General features: G+C 37.2%; 1 protein-coding gene and 1 pseudogene across 9 annotated transcripts in view; both read left to right on the top strand.

Annotated features, from left to right (window-relative positions):
• The window catches only part of EXOC6B (exocyst complex component 6B), a 615,219-nt gene that overhangs the window by 406,658 nt on the left and 187,739 nt on the right, over nucleotides 1–20,822 (top strand). The gene's annotated exons all lie outside the window — the stretch shown is intronic.
• LOC122466889 overlaps nucleotides 1–20,822 on the top strand; it is a 62,578-nt pseudogene that overhangs the window by 39,536 nt on the left and 2,220 nt on the right.

The following is a 20,822-nucleotide window of genomic DNA, read 5'->3' as shown; positions in this document are numbered from 1 at the left end:
ATAATGGTTTTCAGTTATAAAAACAAGCATTCAGATAAAACAAACCACAATTAACTTATGTTTTTAGACAGTCACAAAAGTGTGGAAAATGTCCCATCAAGAACCATGGAACCTGTCTCTGTAAACCAGTTTGGGGAACTCTCATCTGTGACATACAGTTGTGACATGGCTGCTTGAATTAAGAAGAGTCACCTCTGGGAGGGATATCAGGAAAATGGTGGAGTAGGCAGCTCCAAACTCTCATCCCACCACAAAAACATTGACCGCATGAATGCTGAGTTAAGAAAAAGGCAGTCTGATAACAGGAAATCTGTGTGGTGTTTTTACTTGCCCTTTCCCCGCTTTCCCACCAAGCAAGTTGGTTGTCTTGAAGCAGCTGCAGCCCATTTCCCGAACGTGGGTCCCTGTTTACTGACTGCAGAGGGGTCAAAGCACATCTCCTATACAAAGTATTGTGTATGTTTCTTCTAACCTGTCTAAGGGCTACCTCATGCTCAAATTATCCCAGTTTTCTCAGCGGAAACTTTGGAGAACAGAAAGCAGTAGGTTTATATATTCAAAGAGCTGAAAGAAAAAAAAGAAAAGAAAGAAAACCTTATTAACCAAGAATTCTGTATTTGACAAACTGTCCTTCAAAAATGAAGTTGAAAACATATCTAGATAAACTGACATATCTAGATAAAAGCTGAAGGAGTTCATCCCCTTTAAGAACAAGAAATGCTAAAGGGGTTCCTTTAGGTTTAAATGAAAGGGCACTAGCCAGTAACTTGAAGCTGTATAAAGAAGTGAAGATTTCCAGTAAAGGTAAATACATATAAGAGTCAGTATTATTGTATTTTTGATTTGTACCTCTACTTTCTATTACTACTTGATTTAAAACACAAATGCATAACAAGAATTACAAATCTATCTTACTGGGTACATAGTATGTATAAGTGTGTAAAAAATGTAATTTATGACAACATAAAGGTGACCTAGATGAAAAGAGCAAAATTATAGAAACACACTTTACCTAAACTGGTTCCAGAAGAAAGAAAATTATAATAGACCTATAATAAGTAAAGAGATTGAATTAGTAATCAAAAACCTCCCAAAAAAGTCCAGGGCCAGGTGGTTTCACTGGTGAATTCTACCAAACATTTAAAACGAATTAATACCAATTCTTCTTAAACTCTTCCAAAAAATATAAGAGCAGGGAACACTTCCTCGCTCATTCTAGGACAGCAGCATTACCCTGATACCAAAGCCAAATAAAGACATCACTAGAAAATAAAATTACAGGCCAGTATTCTACATCAATATATAACCACAAACCCTCAACAAATTACTAGTGAAGTGAATCCAACAATATTGAAAGTATTATGCACCCTGACCAACTGGGATCTTACCTAGGAATATGATACTCGCCCACTATCACAGAAGCAGTCAGGTAATACACTACATTAATGAGTGAAGGAAGAATACCATGTTATTACAATTTTGCAGATAAATGATTTAAAAAAATCCAACACTCTTGTGGCAAAAACACTCAGACAACTAGGAATAGAAAGGAATGTTTTCTTTTTTCCTTTAATTTTCTTTATTTGTGTTAAAATGTTTCTAGATGTGGGACTCTTCTTGTTTATTTTATTTGACGTTCATAGAGCTTCTTGGATTTGGGGCTTAATGTCCTTCATTTGTTTTGAAAAATTCCCAGCCAGTATCTCATCAACTATTTCTTCTGTCCAGTTCTCTCTTCTTTTACTTTCTTCCTAGGACTTTAGTTACACTGTATTAGCTCTTTTACTTTGTTTCATATGTTTCTTAAAACACCTTGTTTTATACATCTAGTTTTCTTTCTTTGCCGGAGTCTGAATATTTTGTTGGACCTATCTTCTAGTATATAAATCCTTTCTTCTGCCATGTCTTATATGTCATTAAAAACATATTTTGGATTCTCAGCTTCAGAAATTGTGTTTTTCAGTTTAGAATTCTTATCAATTTTCTATTGATAGATCTCAGATCTCTAGTAAAATTCTCTTATTACCAATTTTATAAACATTATTTCATACGGTAATTACAATATCTGAATTATCCAAGGGTTTGTTTTTGTTTTCTATTTTTTATCTTGTTTTGCCCCACCGCCTCTCTTGATATATTTCTGTCTTTTGATACTTCTGATAATTTTTTTTTTAAGTTCTGGACCATGTATTCTCACTGCAAACTAGGCTATCCTTAAGGCTTTGTAAAGATTAGTCTGTTTCTGGTTTGCATGTAATCATAAGGTATGGTCCTGTTGGAATTTCAATCTGGATCTTGGCCTGTTTGCCAGTGCCCTTATTCCTTGGTGGATCTTGATCTCCAAACCTCTGTCTAGCCCCACGAGACTGCTTAAATTCTACTTAGCTTTCTCACCTCTTAGCTGATTCTTCCTGATTGTTGTGTTTCATGCCCCCTTACAGTTTAGGATCAAGTAAAAGGAAACAATAGAAGGAATGTCAATCTCTGCAGTACACTTTCCTCCAACATCATCTTATTCCCTAATTTTGTCTGTCTTTGTGTCTGAGGACCTGAAGTAAGAGTGCTAAATCCATTATTATTTGACTCCACATCATTGAGCAACTCCGCTTTCCTTCTCAGCCTCCGAATTCTGTGTTGGGAATAAGCAAATGCCCCAAAGGGAAGAAACATGAGAGAAATTCCACCGTTTAACTTTTCTCTTTTGTTTCCTTAAATCTTTGCGTCCTTCATTGCTCTTTGATGCCTTCAAACAGGTGTTTTTATTTTGTTTTGTGTTATTTTATCAAGTTTTACAGTGGGTCTTGGTGGGAAGATTTGTTTTACATCAGCTGCGTTGTAATTGGAAGGCTCCTAAGTCTCTTTTTATCTGTACACACTCTACATTTTTTAAATTCTTTGTCCATTATTTGTTAAAGAAAACCACCTACTTATTTTGCAGGATGTCCCATGGTACATCGCTATGATGTCACTTAACATGGTCCTCTGAGCTCCGTATTTTCTTTAAACCGGTGGTTAAATATAGATGTAACTTTGTCAAAAATACTTGATAAATACATACGTATATTTCTAATTGTGTTAAGTTGGGAAGCTCATAGTGTCTAATTTTCTCTATTTTTTTGATGTTAAGAATGAATCCATGTGTTCAGTTTTATTTTAATTTGTAATTGGTGTCAAATTATTTACAAATTGTAAATAAATGTATGGTTTTAACGTTGTTAAGAAACTGCCAAGTGGTCTTTGATGGTAACCAGACCATTTTACGTCTCTAAAACCATAGTATGAGAGTTATGGTTACTCTAAATTCTTGCCAACATTTGGTATTGTCACTGGCATTTTTTGGTCTTTTATTGATCATTTCCCCATTACCTACCACTAGTGAGCCCCTTGAATTTGAATTTATCTGTTATCAATATATTACTGCCTCTTCATTTACATTTGCTTTTTCCTTATGTATATTTACCCATTATTTTTTTCAAATTGTTATTTAAATTCTAGTTAGTTAACATATAGTGTAATACCAGTTTCAAGAGTAGATTTAGTGATTCATCACTTACATATAATGCCCAGTGCTCTATATTATAGCAAGTGCGCTCCTTAATACCCATCACCCATTTAACCCACTTCCCTCCATCAACCCTCAGTTTGTTCTCTATCACTAAGAGTCTTATGGTTTGCTGGGGCGCCTGGGTGGCTCAGTCGGTTAAGTGTCCAACTTTGGCTCAGGTCATGATCTTGCAGTTCGTGGGTTTGAGCCCCATGTCAGGCTCTGTGCTGACATCTCAGAGCCTGGAGCCTGCTTCAGATTCTGTTTCTCCCCCTCTCTCTGCCCCTTCCCTGCTAGCACTCTGTCTCTCTTTCTCTCAAAAATAAATAAACATAAAAAAAGATTTAAAAAAAGAGTCTCTTATGAGACTTATGCTTCCCTCTGTCTCTTTACCCATTATTTTATCTGTCAGTTTCATCAATTTTTTGGTCTTGCCTTTGTCTTTTAATAAGATAATTTAAACAATATACAATTATTGTGCTATTTATTTGGTTATGAGTGTGTTGTTTTGTTCTTTCTTTCTCTTTTTAAATTTTCTTTTGTTTGTTTTGGTACATATGCCATATTTTATAGCTTTTGCACCTCCCCAGAGCTTTGAAAAACATAAGTCCTTTCATTTTTTCCAAAATACTCTTAAATTTGTAATTCTCCAAGTGTTAGAATTAGTGTGAAAATTTTCATATGTGACATAATATAAGCGGTTTATCACACATTTGCGTTATCTCCCTCTTCCTCTGCTATAGTTTTAATATGTTGCAGTGTTTTAGATCAAGATTAGTATTATTATTCCAGCATTTAAAAATGTTTATTTATTTATTTTGACAGAGAGAGGGGGAGAGAGAACACACGTGCATGAATGCACAAATGGGGGAGGGGCAGAGAGAGAGGGAGAGAGAAAATCCCAACCAGGCTCCACACTGTCAACATGGAGCCAGACACAGGGCTCACTCCTACAGACTGCGAGATTGTGACCTGAGCCAAAATCAAGAGTCTGGTGCTTAACTGACTGAGCCACCCTGGTGCCCCTTGATTATTCTTGATGTTTCATATTTTTTCTTGGCTCCCCGTTACAAACATCAGTTGACCTGAAGTTAACTTTATCTTCTTTGTTCAAACTGATCATCTTCTCTCTTATAAGTTTTAGCTTTAGACCAGTTGTCCAAGTTCTGGGAGAGAAGGTCTCATGTTTGTTTTCCATATAACTTGGTTAATTTTCCTTAGTGCAAATCCTGCACTTACTCCCTCTCGTATGGAATTTAATTTAGTTACTGTGCTTTTGGTGTCCTTTTATCTTATCCATCTCTCTTTGTAATTCCTGCTGACTCTTGGATTTGTCATGTTATTTCACCTCACACTATTTTCTCCTTATTGCTTTATGCTCCTCTTTTATTGAAAATGATTTATTCCACCTTTTAGATGATGATATCATAGAGTTTCTTGAAAGTTTTCTTTGTATCCTCTAATACATACTTTTCTGAGGCTTGAGAATTCTAGAAGTCTTTTGGATCCTGTATTAGTCGGGATTCTCCAGAGAAACAGAACCAATAGTGTGTGTGTGTGTGTGTGTGTGTGTGTGTGTGTGTGTATGAAAGGTTTATTGTAGGAATTGGCCCATATGATTATGGAGTCTGAAGAGTCCTGAGATCTGCAGTTGTTAAGCTGGAGACTCAGGAAGTTTGTGTAAATTCTGGATTGAAAGCCTGCAGGCTCAAGACCCAATAAGAGCTGTTTTTTAGTTCAAGTCTGAAGTCTGGAAAAGACTGATGTCCCAGTTCAAGGCAGTTAGGCAGGAGTTCCTTCTTCCTCACAGGAGGATATGCCTTTTTGTTCTATTCAGGCCTTCTACTGATTGGATGAGGCCCATCCACATTAGGGAGAGGATTTGCTTTACTCAGTCTATTGACTTAAATGTTAATCTCATCTGAAAATACTGTCACAAATGCACCCAGTGTAATGTTTGACCATATATCTGAGCACCCCGTGGCCCAGTCAAGTTGACACATGAAATATAATTAACACGTAAAATAACCACAGATGCTATGCCCTTTTTTTTTTTTCTCTTCATTTTGTGGCATTCTTACTTGGGCCATGTGCTGGTATTTTATTCTCCTACTTGACCCCAGATGTAGTTCTTTACACATTGAATCCTTGTCAGAAAACAAGGGTAGTAGACAGCCTTTCATCCTTTTTTCTTCCCCATTTAATGGCAGTCTCATCCCTTCCCTAAACTATTTATGTATGTAATGATATGCACATCTCTCCTCTGATTTCCTGGTTCTCCTGGCTTTTAAGTTACCAGTTATTACAGCTAATCAACTTCAATGGCTTTCATACCTAAGATTGTATTTCCTTACATAATAACAGTTCCAGAAATTATAATCACACAGAGGCTCAGGAATGCCAGGGCTAAGGTATTTGTCATTTCTTAACCTTTTTCTCAAAGTTCTAAGGTAGAATTTTAGCCATCACATATTTAGATAGCAGAAAAAAGGAAGGATCGGGCAAAAGGGCTTCTGAAGACATTTCTGCTTTCAAATCATTTGCCTCCCATATCTGACAAGAGGCTGAGAAACGTCATATTCTGTTTATGTTGCCAAGGATTATTTTGTTAATGAAGAAGGGAGCAGGGATGATGAACAGGCAACTGACATAGTCTGCACATATATTCTGTTTTGAGTGGAGGTGGTGTCTTACTGTCACCATTGTCTGCATCTCTAAAAAGTTTCTAAACTTGTGGGATACAGTGCAAATGGTCAGTTTCTAGCATGTCCTGTCACAGAGATTCTTCCGTTCTTGTTCTTCCTTCACTCAAGGACTACGCCTCTGAGATTACATTATATTTCAACAGTTTGCCTTCAACTATAAGTTTAGGTCATCTCTTCAAGATGCACAGCTTCTACTTTGATTTAAGAAAGAAGCTAGGTGGCAGGAAGTAGTTGAGGGATGTACTAGGAATAGGGGAAGCCACATTCTAACTTAATGGCTCAGAGTAACAAGTATAGAGAGGAACAGCTGCCTAGTTCTGTATTATGTAATTCTCAGTGTCTCTGAGATCAAGGGATAGATTGTAGAAGACTTTTACAGAGTGTTTGATGTATTCTGAATGTAGAAAATGTAGGAACATTTTTCTTAATTCAGCTTCTGCCTTCTACTTTAAGATAACTTCATCTCTGTTTTTTCAGTCTTGGTTGTAGCATTATTGTGGCTTTTCATCTTTTTCTGGCTCTTTACTATTGAGAGTGTTTGTGAAAAACTATACTGAAGGGCTGTTAGCCAGGCAATCCTTATTCAGTGGGTATTTATTTTAATAGCCATTTGGTTTCATTACCTTTTAATGAGTTCTTTGATAGCGAGTTCCTTAATTAACAAGGCAGTCTTTCAGGTTTCCTCTTTTCTAATTGTTAACATATTTTGTTGCTTTCACACAGATACGCTGTGATGAAAAGTTTCCTCTTTACGGCTCCTGTAGGACCATTCAGAAGGGGAAAGATGGGGATGGGGAGAATATGCAGCATGTTTCCTTAGACATAAATGGTTTAAGAGTATTTGCTCTCCCAAACTGAGACTGAGTGAAATATTCCTATTTCATGCTCAATTTCCTACAACATGATGAACTCAGAGTGGATTTCTACATGTATGAAAGTTGATTGAATCCAGCTCACGTTAGAATTTGCATGTTATAGAATTTTTCTATAACCACTTTTCAGGAAATGTGGAATATTTAATTCGGCTTGGGACCCAAACAAGTTTTCATTTAAAAGTTTCCTCAATCCATATGCAGTACTCCTCACAAAGATAAGAATATTTTATAATACACTGCCTGCCACTCATTGAGGCCCTAATATGTGCCAGATACTGTATAGGTCTCTACAGTCTGTTATCCCATTTATTGCATAAATTTCTGCAAGGTCGGTGTCATTATCTTCATTATACTGATGAACAAGCTAAGTCTAACCAAGATTAGACAACTTTCCTTAAAGGGCACAGAAGTGACAGGGCCAGGATTTGAACCTAATTTAGTATGAACCAAAGTCCTGGCTCTTTCTCTGTGTCTCACATCCCCTCTAGTCCTGTCTTGCTTTCACTACGACTTGCCATAAAATGGACATGGTGGCTCATGCACTGTTCTCCCATAGTAAGATTAAGTACAGAGCTAATTAAATTGTTGTAAAGAAGATCTTAAATGATTTCCCTCAGAGAAAACCTAAGGGTTTAAATATTCTGAAATGAAGTATTTGTATTGGCAGAAAATAATGAACCAAAGCACCTACAGGATACGTTAGCTCAAAAAAGCAAAAAAGAAACTCAGGCTAATGAGGTGTTTGGGAGGAGAAATGCTCTTATTTAGGGTATTGACCAGTTAGGAACTGAGTAATAAGTTGTATGTGGAAGTTAAAAGCGACTGGCTGGCAGACAGTCAGGCGTCTGTACCATTGTGTTTTGTAAACTTTCTCCTATGGCTGTGGTGTGTTTTTTCCAAGCCCACTTAATTTTTTATGAGGTTTGTAAAGGTCTTGAATAAACAATTGAGATTATAGAGGTTTTCCTGGAAGCTTTGGTTAATATTTTAATACACTCTGCTTTGTCACATTATTAAATAGCTTATTGGAAAGTTTGAGAGTGTTTCTTTTTTCTTCTTCCTATTTTTCTTCCTTTTTTTTTTTTTTTTGTTGGTTCTGGTAGTTAAATATCAAAATTGAGTATAGTTTTCAGTTGATTCTCTCTCTTCTTTTTATTTTAACTCGATACCTCTATAGATCACCCTTGGATTAGAAATCAGCATCTGGGAGGCCTCCACTTAAAATGCACTTCAAGTGAAATTACAGTTTAGAGGGTATATCTTGAAATGAAGCCAGTGATTGTAAATGTATGTAGTAAGCGAGGACTGGAGAAGGAGAGGGGGATCGGACAGGGTCAGAAAACAGGAACTAATAGAACTTTGGAGATTACCTCATCGTGACCTTTTCCTCATTAATATTTGAATCTGATTCTTTGGCATCTTGGTTGCAGTCTGGTGAAATGTCAAGCATGGCAAGGACTGAATCCCTTCAAAGACATTTCTGTGTTAATGAGATGACTTGATGAAGTTGACCTTTAACCTGAACAGGAATTGAGGAAAGAGAAAGGAAGAGTTTTTATTTCTCATTTGAGGACTTCTTATTCTATGGAGGTTTGTGTAGTAATAATTGTTATTTGTAGAGTCCTTTATATGACCTCATTTCAAATTGGAAGCCACTTGAAAACATTTCCATGTTGTTGTTATTGGGATGTAACGAAGGTCACCCCGTAAGCCTTACCACTTTTGTGAAGCTTTCTCTGACTGTTTTGGCCTCATAACCGTTTCTTCTAAAATCATATAGCACTTAGAGTTTATTCTGCTCAATTTAGCACTTAATTGCATGTTCTCCTTGATTTGCTTCAGAACGGGAAGTACACTTTCCACTTTTTGCGTGAACAGGATTTTTTGGTTAAAAAGAGGAAAATCATCTGACTCTATAAAAGGCGTAAATGGTTAGTAAAATATTATGAGCTCAAAAAATACTTACATTTTAAGCAGATATACCCAGTGTCTTTTCAGCTGTCTTCCATGCTCTGGATCAGAGGAATAAATATTATAATAATCAGAAGACATTTACTGAGTACTTACCAGTACCAGGTAGTGTGGTAAATCATAGGAATTGTTTCTATTTAACCATCATCACAATCCTACTTTACAGATGACAAAATTGAGCCAAAGGTTAAATTCAGTGTTCCATGGCACTGTATTTAATGTTTGTTTTCATTAAATCACATATTTAATATTTAATATTTACCCTGGCAATTTAATATTTAACCCTGTTGTCGTCTGTGTCAGTAAAACATACAAGTCAAGGTGTATTTGCTGGTATTTTTGTTGTTTTGTAATGGGAATGTACTGACTAACTGGCTATATATACTCTTAATCCTTTATTGTGAATTTGAGTTTATATGAATATATGAATGCCATATATGAATGCATTTTCATTATAAAGCAAAAACGTTTGCCAAACTGATAATGGAAATCAAGACAAGGGCACATAAAATTATTGGCCAGGGAAAATTCTTTAAATGGCTATTATCGTTTTTTTTCTGGTTGGTATATATTGGTAAATTAAAAAGGTTCTTTGGGTCCTGGGTATGATCTCATAGCTCAAATGAGGGAGTGAGACTTATTCTTTAGTCATAAATATTTTTTATATTTATATTTTTATATCTGTATACTTATATACAAAATATAGAAACAGAATTGTCCAAAAAAGGAAGGGATCAATTCTTGGGATGTAAATTACAACAGGTTTTAGAGGAACAGGGTACCAAAGAAAAAAGAAACAGAGAAAGAGCCCCCTCCCCCCCCCCCCCCCAATGTCTTTATAAAATTCTCCTTCAGTCCCTGGCTAATTTCTAAGTTTCATAAATTAGGGCCTACTCTGGAGCTGTAGAAGACATCAGCTGCTGAAATATTGATAGCTGAGCAAATATTCAAAAAGTGCACAGCAGAGACATTGAGGATTGGACCCACACAGAGACCTGATGAACACATGGCCTTTGTGTTTAAACATTTGCATTTCTGTTTAAACATTCAGTAAGGCCATTTGCAGGGATTAGGGAGAAGGTCCTAAGATAAAGGATGAAATTAAAATAGATCCACTGTAACTTTAAAAACAAGCATGACAGAATGAGAGAGGATCCACTACCTGCCTGAACAAAACTCAAAACTCTGCTGAGGAAGATAACATAATCTAACCCCTCTGTAGCATCTTATCTGCAATGTGTGGTATGTGAAACAAAGTTTCTTAACATGATAATAAGCAGAAAAACTGACCTGCAATCAAAAGTTAAAACAGTCAATGGAAGCAGATCGTTAGGTAATCCAGATATGCTAGTAGAGATTTCAAAATAACTGATACATATGTTAAAGAAAACAGAGGAAATAATGAACAAAACACAAAAAAAGATTATTTGAACAGATATTAGGAATCAAATGTGTTTTTTTTAATTTTTTTTTTACATTTATTTATTTTTGGGAGACAGAGAGAGACAGATCATGAGCAGGGGAGGGGCAGAGAGAGAGACACAGAATCCGAAGCAGGCTTCAGGCTCTGAGCTGTCAGCACAGAGCCTGATGTGGGGCTCAAACCCACGAACCGTGAGATCATGACCTGAGCCGAAGTCGGACGCTTAACCGACTGAACCACCCAGGTGCCACTCAAGTGTGTGTTTTAGAATAGCAAAATATAGGATTTGTAATGAAGAGCTCATTATGTGAGCTCTTAAAAATGGATTAAATGGGTTTAATAAGAGATTCAATGAAGCAGAAGTCAAGATAATTTAACTCAACGGTCTATAGACACCACCAAAATGTAAATGCATAGAAAAAAGAAAAAAAATGTACTTTTAATTTAAAAAAATGAAATAGGGCTTAAAAGAGAGATGGAACACAGTTGAAAGGCATAACAAATGGGGTGCCTGGGTGGCTCAGTCGGTTGAGTGTCCAACTCTGATTTCAGCTCAGGTCATGATCTCACAGTTTTATGAGTTCCAACCCCACATCTGGCTCTGGTGGGCAGCACAGAGACTAGTTGAGATTCTCTCTCTTCTCTCTGTTCCCCTTCCCTACTCATGCTGTCTCTGTCTCTCTCAAAATAAATACATACATACACACATACATACATAAATGTATAACACTTATGTTCTTGGAGACCCAGAAGGAAAGGAGAGAATGAGCATGGTACAGAACCTTTAAAGTGTCTGCACTCAGTAACAGATCTTCAAACTGCATGAATAAAAACTGACAGAACTGGAAGGATTAATAGACAGATTCACAGGTACAGCTGATTATTTTAACACTCCTTCCATAACCAATAAAACAAGTAGACACAATGTCAATAAGGGTATAGAAGACTTGAACCACAGTAAAACAACTTGACTTAATTGGCCTTCTACCACGACCAGCTGTTTTTTAGTGTACATGGAACGTTCACTAAGCTAGAGCATATTCTGGACTGTAAAACGTTGTCTCAATAAATTTAAAAGGAGTAAAATCTAACTGACTATGTTTGCCATCTGCCACAGAAATAAATTAGAAATCATAAGACATGTTTATGTAATTACCCACTTAGACATAATATATCATTGATTTGCTAACGTGTTGAAATTGTGTATGAGTGTTTATGCAGGATGTTGGTATATAGTTTTCTGTTCTTGTATTGTCTTTGCCTTTGATTTTGCCACCAGGGTAATGCTGGTCTCATAAAATGAGTTTAGAAATGTTTTCTCCCCATCTCTCTTTTGCAATAGATTTTGTCTAGAATTGGTTTAATTTCTTCGATTAATACTTGATAGAATTCACTGGCAAAATAATCCGAGTTTGGAGTCTCTTCATTGGAAGTTTATAAAATATAAATTTAATGTCTTTATTAGAAATAAGCTTATTTGGGGCACCTGGGTGGCTCAGTCAGTTAAACGTCTGACTCTTAATTTCAACTGAGGTCATGATCTCGTGGTTCATGAGCTTGAGCTCTGTGCTGGGCTCTGCACGCTGACAGCATGGAGCCTACTTCGAATTCTCTCACCTTGTGTCTCTGCCCCTCCCCTGCTCATGCTCACTCTCTCTCTTAAAAAAAAAAAAAAAAAAGAAACTTATTTAGTGTGAGTGTGTGTGTGTGTGTGTGTGTGTGAGTGAGAGAGAGAGAAAGAGAGAATCTCAGGAGATGTAGAGAAAGCATTTACCAAAAATGGACACCCTGTCAAAAAAAAAAAAAACTTCTTAGCAGACGAATCTTGTCTTATTTAATCTAATAAAAGGGTATCTATGAAAACCTACAGCTAACATTTTACTTAATGGTAAAAGACTGAATGTTTGACCTCTAAGATCAGGAACAAGACAGGTATGTCTGCTCTCACCATTCCAATTCAACACGCTATTGGAGCTAGTTAATGCAAAGTGACAAGTAAAAGAAATAAAAGAGTGCTAATTGAAAGGGGGAGTGAATGAAACGTTTTTCTTGTTATTTATTATTTTTTTTAACGTTTATTTATTTTTGAGACAGAGAGAGCCAGAGCATGAACAGGGGAGGGTCAGAGAGAGAGGGAGACACAGAATCGGAAGCAGGCTCCAGGCCATCATCAGCCCAGAGCCCGACGCGGGGCTCGAACCCACGGACCGTGAGATCGTGACCTGAGCTGAAGTCGGACGCTTAACCGACTGAGCCACCCAGGCGCCCCACGTTTTTCTTTTTAAAAAGATAACACAATTGCTGATCTAGAAAATCCTAAAGGATTTTTTATTTATTTATTTTTTTACTTTCTTCAGCACCGTATTTTCTTTTTAAATTTAAATTCAAGTTAGTTAACATATGGTTTAGTATTGATTTCAGTAGTAGAATTTAGTGATTCGTCACTTACATACAACACCCAGTGCTAATGCCAATAAGTGTCCTCCTTAATGCCCATTTAGCCCATACCCACCAACTTCCCCTCCAGCAACCCTGTTTGTTCTCTGTATTTAAGAATCACTTATAGTTTGCCTCCCTCTCTGTTTTGATCTTATTTTATTTTTCCTTCCTTTCCCTATGTTCATCTGTTTTGTTTCTTAAATTACACATATGAATGAAATCAAATGATACTTGACTTTCTCTGACTGACTTATTTGTCTTAGTGTAATACACACTAGTTCCATCCACATTGTTGCAAATGGCAAGATTTGATTCTTTTTGGTCACCGAGTAATATTCCATTGTATATATATACCACATCTTCTTTATCCCTTCATCAGTCGATGGACATTTGGGCTCTTTCCATACTTTGGCTATTGTTGATAGTGCTGCTATAAACATTGGGGTGCATGTGCCCCTTCAAATCAGCATTTTTGTATCCTTTGGATAAATACCTAGTAGTGCAATTGCTGGGTGGTAGGGTAGTTCTATTTTTAACTTTTTGAGGAACTTCTGTACTGTTTTCCAGAGTGGCTGCACCAGCTTTTTATCTTGATGAGGCTCCAATAGTTCATTTTTGCTTTTGTTTCCCTTGCCTCCTATGAGATCTTTAAAAAATGGTAGTGGAACTAAGTTTGCCATATCACAAGATACAAGGTCACTATGCAAAAAATAGGTCTGTTTCTTTGTGCTAATAAAGAGGGATTAGAATCTGAAATGAAAAATCAGTGTAGTATACAACATCGAAAAGCAGGAAATACTCTGTAACAAACAAAATATGTGCTAAAGTTGTGCACTGAAAACATTACCAAACAAAATTAAAGAAGATCTAGTTAAATAGAAAAGTTTACTGTATTTATGGACTCAGTATTATTAAAATGTCAGTTCTCCCAAAGTTACTCTTTAGCAGCTCTTCTCTACCAGACTTCTGGGTGAGAATTAAACCTCAGTGCCCTAAGGCATCCATGATATATAATGAATTAACATTTCTTCTATGTATGTGGAATTGTAGTAGTCATACCAATCTTGAAGGAAATGAGTATCGATGTTAATAAGCTATTTTTAAAATTTATATAAAAATTCAAAAACCTAAAATAAAGCTATTTTGAAAAAGAAGAATGTTAAGAGAACTTTATACTGCCTAATTTCCATATTTACTATAAAGCTTTATTTAGTAAGGAAGAGAGTGAAGTATTGGCATAAAGTTTGACTGAAAGATCAATGGAACAGAATAGAGAGTCCCAAAATAGACTCCCACACATGTGGTCCCTTGGTTTTCAACAAAGGTGCTTATCCTGAATCACTATATTGTATACGTGTAACTAATATTACACCGTATGTTAGCTAACTGGAATTTAAATAAAAACTTTTTAAAAAAATAAATAAAAATCTATTAGCTCTTCCCCACCTGCACCCACTACCAACATGGACAATAAACTTGAACAGGTACTTTTTAGAAGAGGATATTCATTTCACCAATACGCATATGAAAATATGTTTTAATAGAATTACTCATGAAAGAATACAAATTGAAACTACAATGGTTACCTCTATAGACTGGCAAAATAGTATGAATTAAAAAGACTTACAGTACCAAGTATTGGAGAGGCTGTGGAACAACTCCCATACATTGCTCCTGAGAGTGTGAAATGGCACAATCATTCTGGAAAACTGGCAGGTTTTTTTTGGGGGGGGAGGGTTGTTTTGTTTTTTGAGAGAGAGAGAGAGAAAGAGAGTGCAAACAAGTAGGGGAGAGGGGCAGAGGGAAAAAACGAATCTTAAGCAGGCTCCACGCTCAGTTCAGAGCCCCTGAGGAGGCTTGATACCATGACCCCGGGATCATGACCTGAGCTGAAATCAAGAGTCAGACGATCAACCGACTGAGCCACCCAGGCGCCCCAAAAGTTTGGCAATTTCTAATAAAATTAAACATACAGCTACTCTGTAATCTAACAATCTCACTCCTGAATATCTTTCCAAGGAAAATGAATTTCCACTGAAAGACTTCATTCAGAATAGCTCCCAAATAGAAACAACCCCAAATATATACTAGTAGAAAAAATTAATAAACAACTTGTGATTTATTCATACTCCTCAGCAATAAAAAAGAACAAACTATAGTTACATGCAGTCACATGGATGAATCTCAAAAACATGCTAAATTTAAAAAGCTAGGCACAAAAGAAGGCTATAGGGTTCTTTTTATATGAAGTTCAAGAACAGGCAAAACTGATCTATGTGGCTATAATCTATGAGGGTTTACTGATTTGAAAGGGCCATGAGGAACTTTCCAGTGTATGGAAGCGTTCTCTTATCTTGATCTTGATGGCAGCTTTATAGGTTTTTATATACGTAAAGATCGTCAAGCTATGTTCTTAAGATTTGCACATGTACTGTTTGTAATTATACCTCAATAAAAGCACGCATAGCAAACAGTGTTGTTGTTCTTTTTAAAGGGTTCTTATGTTTCTTGAAAGGTGACTGAGGATAAGAAAGTGAAGCAAGTGGCTAGGTCTCAGAACCAGTAAATCCCTCCTCTCCTTCCATCCACATCCTGAGTAGTATATACTCCAAGTTCTGTTTGGACTATGCTTTTTTCTTTGGACTTCTTAATTGTTTCATGACAAGTAAGGTAGAGATTGTTTACCCTTATTTTTTTTATGTTTTTCTTATTTTTAATTACTAGGGGTAATCTTATTTTTGATTACTAGGGGCTCACCATCTCATTGTAGGCTCTACTGATGGCTCAAATGACACTATATATGTTGTCCAGGATACTTTGACTACCATCCTTGGGCTTCACTTCTTTTCTTTGTTTGTTTGTTTGTTTGTTTTAGCTGTTAGGAAACTTTTGTTTGTCTAGAATGGGGATTTGTGCATGATTTTAGTGAGTGGGTATTTATACCGATTTTCTGACTTGAAGAATGTTCTTTGGGCAGGATTGTAAAGACATGAATTCAGTTGTGGGAAAATCTACTTGGAGAGGATGTGTGATTTTTTTTTAAGTCTATTTATTTTGAGAGAGAGAGAGAAAGCATGAGTTGGGGGATCAGCAGAGAGAGAGAGAGAGAGAGAGAGAGAGAGAGAATCCCAAGCAGGCTCCACACTGTCAGTGCAGAGCCTGACAGGGAGCTTGATTTCAGGAACCGTGAGATCATGACCTGAGCCAAAATCAAGAGTCAGTTGCTTGACCAACTGGGCCACCCAGGCACCCAGATGTGTGATTTTTTTAGATGGTTTAAGTATATTGGTGAAGTAAAAATTTGTTCATGGAATTTCTGCAGCACATGGGAAACCAAGTTCCAGGCATGGGTCCCAGATGACAAAAACTTATGCGAAGACCCAGAGTTCTATTCCTCCAAATATAACTTAATGAATGTCCACCCTAAATAAATAGGAGACCCAGTGCTCTGGAATGAATTGGTCTTATCCATAGCTATAGGCTATTGAGGAAAAAGGAACAAGGTAGCTTTCTTATTCAATAAAGGAAAGCAAGTTAGCAATCAAAAATCAAGTTCCCTGGGACAGGCAGAAATAAGACAAGGGTCCATATTAAAGGGAATGCCTACAGTAAAGGTCAGAATAGAAGGTTAAGGGAGCAGAGGCACCAGGTAAACAGAAAGGGAGCGCTTTATAGCGTGGCTTTACATTCTCTCTGCAGAGCTCTTACTTGCCTTGCTAGATCAGTTTCTGCATCTGAACTTTTCTCTGTTTCACAGTGAAATAACTCATTACATGACTTGAGAAAGAAAAATTTGACAAAACCAAAATGTAAGCAAGGGGGTGTTATTCAGGAAGCAAAAGCAAAAGAGAAAGTTGGTGTGAAAAAGACAGCTCTCTTTCACAGAACAGTTCCTGGCACTTTGCATTTGTCTTACTTTGAAACTTGCTAAGATTATCCAGAGAAAGAGAAATTTGGCTTTGGCCATTTGCAGTGACTAAGCCAAGATCCTTGGTGATCTTGGAGTCAGGGTCTGATCCCAGTAAGCTGACAGAGAGCTGTGGTTGGAGTCCATTCTCAGTACCTACTGTGAACTGAGCTTTCTTTTGATGCTTCCTTAATGGAGAAGGGAGAAAAAAATCTCTCGCTCAGTATCCTGGCCTTTTAGACTTGTGTGATTTTTCTTGTCCTCTCCATTCCCTTATCCCAAGTCATGGAGCAACAGAAACCCATGGCAATTACCAAAGTCCCTGTACTGGGAAGCAGAATCAAATGATTATTAAGTCTTTGGTGTCTGACAGGGCTGGGTTCACATCCCAGCTTCACCACTTGCAAGATACACTCTATAGTTTAACTCCCCTGTACTCACATGTATAAATCAAGGGTTAAATACTTCATGGGGTTCTTGCAAGAATTATGTGAGAACATGTTCAAAACATTTGGACATAGTCAATGCTTAATAAATGAAGGCAGCCAGTCTGGCGATGGTAGAGATAGTGGTGGGATTGATGATGGCGATGCTTTCTCTAAGCTCCTCACCTCTATTCATTTGTGTTCTGTGACATAGAACTTAGTATCGTGTAATTGAAGTACATGGTAATTGAAAGTAATGAATACTGGGGTGCCTGGGTGGCTCAGTTGGTTAAGCGTCTGACTTCGGCTCACGTCATGATCTCACCCTTTGTGGGTTCGAGCCCCACGATGGGCCCTATGCTGACAGCTCAGAGCCTGGAGCCTGCTTCAAATTCTATGTCTCCCTCTCTCTCTGCCCCTCCTCCACTCACACTCTGTCTCTCTCTGAAAAATAAATAAACATTAAAATTAAAAAAAGAGAAAGTAATGAATATTAAGCTTTCTGTATGTCTTTTAAGGAGTCTGTGAGATTTCTAAACATTTGTCTTAATTGTCTTTGTGTCTTTGTGTAAGAAACAATGGATATCTCCCTTTTTGTAAAGAGAATTAGATACCTCCAAGACATACAGTTACGTATCAGTGTGTACCTGCTTTGCAGTTTTGATGCCATAGTTTCTTTCCTTTCAGACCATATGCTTTTCGAGAAAATGTACATGCATTATATGACAGTGCAGTATATCACTCTGTGTAAAGTATTGTGATACAAGGAAGACAGACAGTAAGTAGAGGCGGAGGTAGAGAGGATAATTTGAATTACAGAACATGAATCTGAGTATATTTTTTTTTAATTTTTTTAACGTTTACTTATTTTTGAGACAGAGAGAGACAGAGCATGAACAGGGGAGGGTCAGAGAGAGAGGGAGACACAGAATCCGAAACAGGCTCCAGGCTCTGAGCTGTCAACACAGAGCCCGACGCGGGGCTCAAACCCACAGACCGCGAGATCATGACCTGAGCCGAAGTCGGACGCTTAACTGACTGAGCCACCCAGGCGCCCCAAGTCTGAGTATATTTTTGCAGTAAGTGAGTGAGTTGATTTGGTTATCAAAGAGCTACATGGTGAAAACCAAAAAAGTATTTTCTTGGGTCTTGACTCACACCCAGTGGTGATGGTTCTCTCTATGGCCATAAGCCTGATTTTGAATTAACATTATGAACTTGTCACCAGTTTACTCCTCTTCCCTTCTTAAAACTTAAAAAAAAAAATTGTAACTAGATTGAAAAATACTATGAACTAAAATGCTTTGGTAGTGGGTGGTAGTGAACTTTTAATTCATTTAGGTGATGTTTGTTGACTGTCTTGGAGTATGTAAATATTGTAGATGCATCGAGAGGCAGCATGATGTTGCCTATTGAACTAGTTCTAAGACCCTGTGACTCAAACCCGCCCTGCACCCCAGGTTTCTTGTGTGTTCAAAATATGGCAATTCTGAGCTCATTTTTCATCTTGTCTGGCATTCTACGTTTATTCTTGCAGGTTCTCCATACACGGACACTATTACAGCTTCATGAGATACAGCCTAGGTGTCATTAGGCTGATTTGAAAGTCTTCCTAGAGGTATCCAAAAGGCATTTTTATGGGCCATTTCATCAGTTTAGGTTTTCCTAGGTCCCAAATTCTTACCCTGTCCTAGAGACGTTGGCTGTATGTTCTTGGAAAGAATCTGCTTCGTAATAAGATTACTTAATGAAGAGGGTGAAAAAATTGGTGAAACCACCAATTTTTATTGCATAGCGCGTTGCTTGTCATTGTCTGAGTCTGTGTTTATCCTTTCTTTGAACACCTATGGACAGTGTGGTGGTAATGGAAACTAGAAGTGAAAGAGAGAATGGATAGTGGACTGTGAATTAGAAAAGTCCCAAAGTGCTTTCTAGAGTTAGAAAAATATTTGACAATGAAAACATGATTTTCTGCAATTATCATTTTGTTTGGAAATAATTAGCTTGAGGGGAAGTCGGGTGAAAAGTGATTGGAGGGCAGTTAAATAACTTTGTGTGTTAGAGTAGAATAAGGCATGATCATGTATAAGTGCATTTAGCGTCATTGATTGATATATGTTGATATGGACATGAAAGCCAAATTGTGTTTCTTGGGACTATGTTAAGATTAATAAGCTATTTACTATTTTGAGTTGAATAAGGAATCAGAAGTATCAACTAATTTACCCCAAATTACACAGCTAGGGGACTTTCTGACTCAGATCTATCTTATTTTCATGTTGCCAGTCTAGTTGCGCTTCTCCCTGGCAATCTGTTTTGGCCACTGAAAGAAGCCTTTCCAATGCTATCTTCTTCAGCCTCTGGCTTAATGAGGCTTGTAGCTGTTTGATTTTCACAACATCTCCATGTTCAGCTTGTCGGGTCCTTTAAATATCTTGGCCTTGATAATCATGTTGGGCTACAAGTTACAAAGTATGTCCCTGCTGCTACTCAGTATTTGAAGAGTTGGCTCCTGAGCTACCACTGTCTTACCTGTTTGGGCCTAGTCTATGCCTTGGATAACCCATTAACCTTGTTAACATCTGGACCAGTTTTTGCTCAGTATTTCGGTGTAAGACAGTATAAGATTTACTACTGCTTTTTAGGTGATAGTTTAGTGGAAAGATACAGATTTAGGACTGGGTGGAAATACCCATAACTCTATGAATTTGTCTACATTTCTGAACTTCACAGAGAGCCTTAGTTTATTTATCTAAAAGAAAAAAATAATCCCAACTTCTTGCAGTAATTCTGAGAATTAGGTGAAATAGCACAAGATGCCAACTGTTGAGGCTGTAGCAAATCTTGGGCATAGAGTAATGGGCATAGAGTAATGCCCAAGAGATGACAGTTTCTTACCCTTTTTTCTGGCTTCTGATCTGCACTGCTGTCTCTGGGCATCTGCTGTAGTCTCATCTTCCTTCCTTCACTCCATTCCCGCTCTCATTGTTGAAAACCCACAGGGCTCCTCACAGCATTGATCCGCCCCCTCTGATTGTTCACCCAGGGCCTGTAAGTGTGTTGAACTCCATGGCTCTCCTTGGTGTGGTGTCTGTTCCGGGTCTCCAGTGGGTTTAACTGAAAGCAAGCCTCTTATTGGGGATTTCATTCACAATATAACTCTTCTCTTTAGGATTCTGTGTACTTCCATTGCCTCTTTCTCACTCGGTCTGTGCAGTACTCCCTAACGTAGGTATTTCCATTTGTTGTCTTAAGTCATCCAGAGTGTGGATCTTCAGAACATACAAGCAGAAGCATATACATGAGGAACACTTCTAGTATGTATACAAAATAGGGCATTGCTTATCACCCTGTTATTTTTATGCCATAAAATAATACTGTAGTCAAATAAATAAAAATTTGGAAAACATTCAATCTCACAGAGTAATCAAAAGACATAGAATCATAAAATATCTCCTATTTAATTAGGAAAGAAAGATTTATATAGTACTCAGTGCTAGTGACTATGCAATTAGTGATACTCTCATAAATAT

Source organism: Prionailurus bengalensis, chromosome A3, assembly GCF_016509475.1.
Source record: "Prionailurus bengalensis isolate Pbe53 chromosome A3, Fcat_Pben_1.1_paternal_pri, whole genome shotgun sequence".
NCBI classification, from domain to species: domain Eukaryota; kingdom Metazoa; phylum Chordata; class Mammalia; order Carnivora; family Felidae; genus Prionailurus; species Prionailurus bengalensis.
Note: the sequence above shows the minus strand (reverse complement) of the source record. Positions and strands in the feature narration are given on the sequence as shown.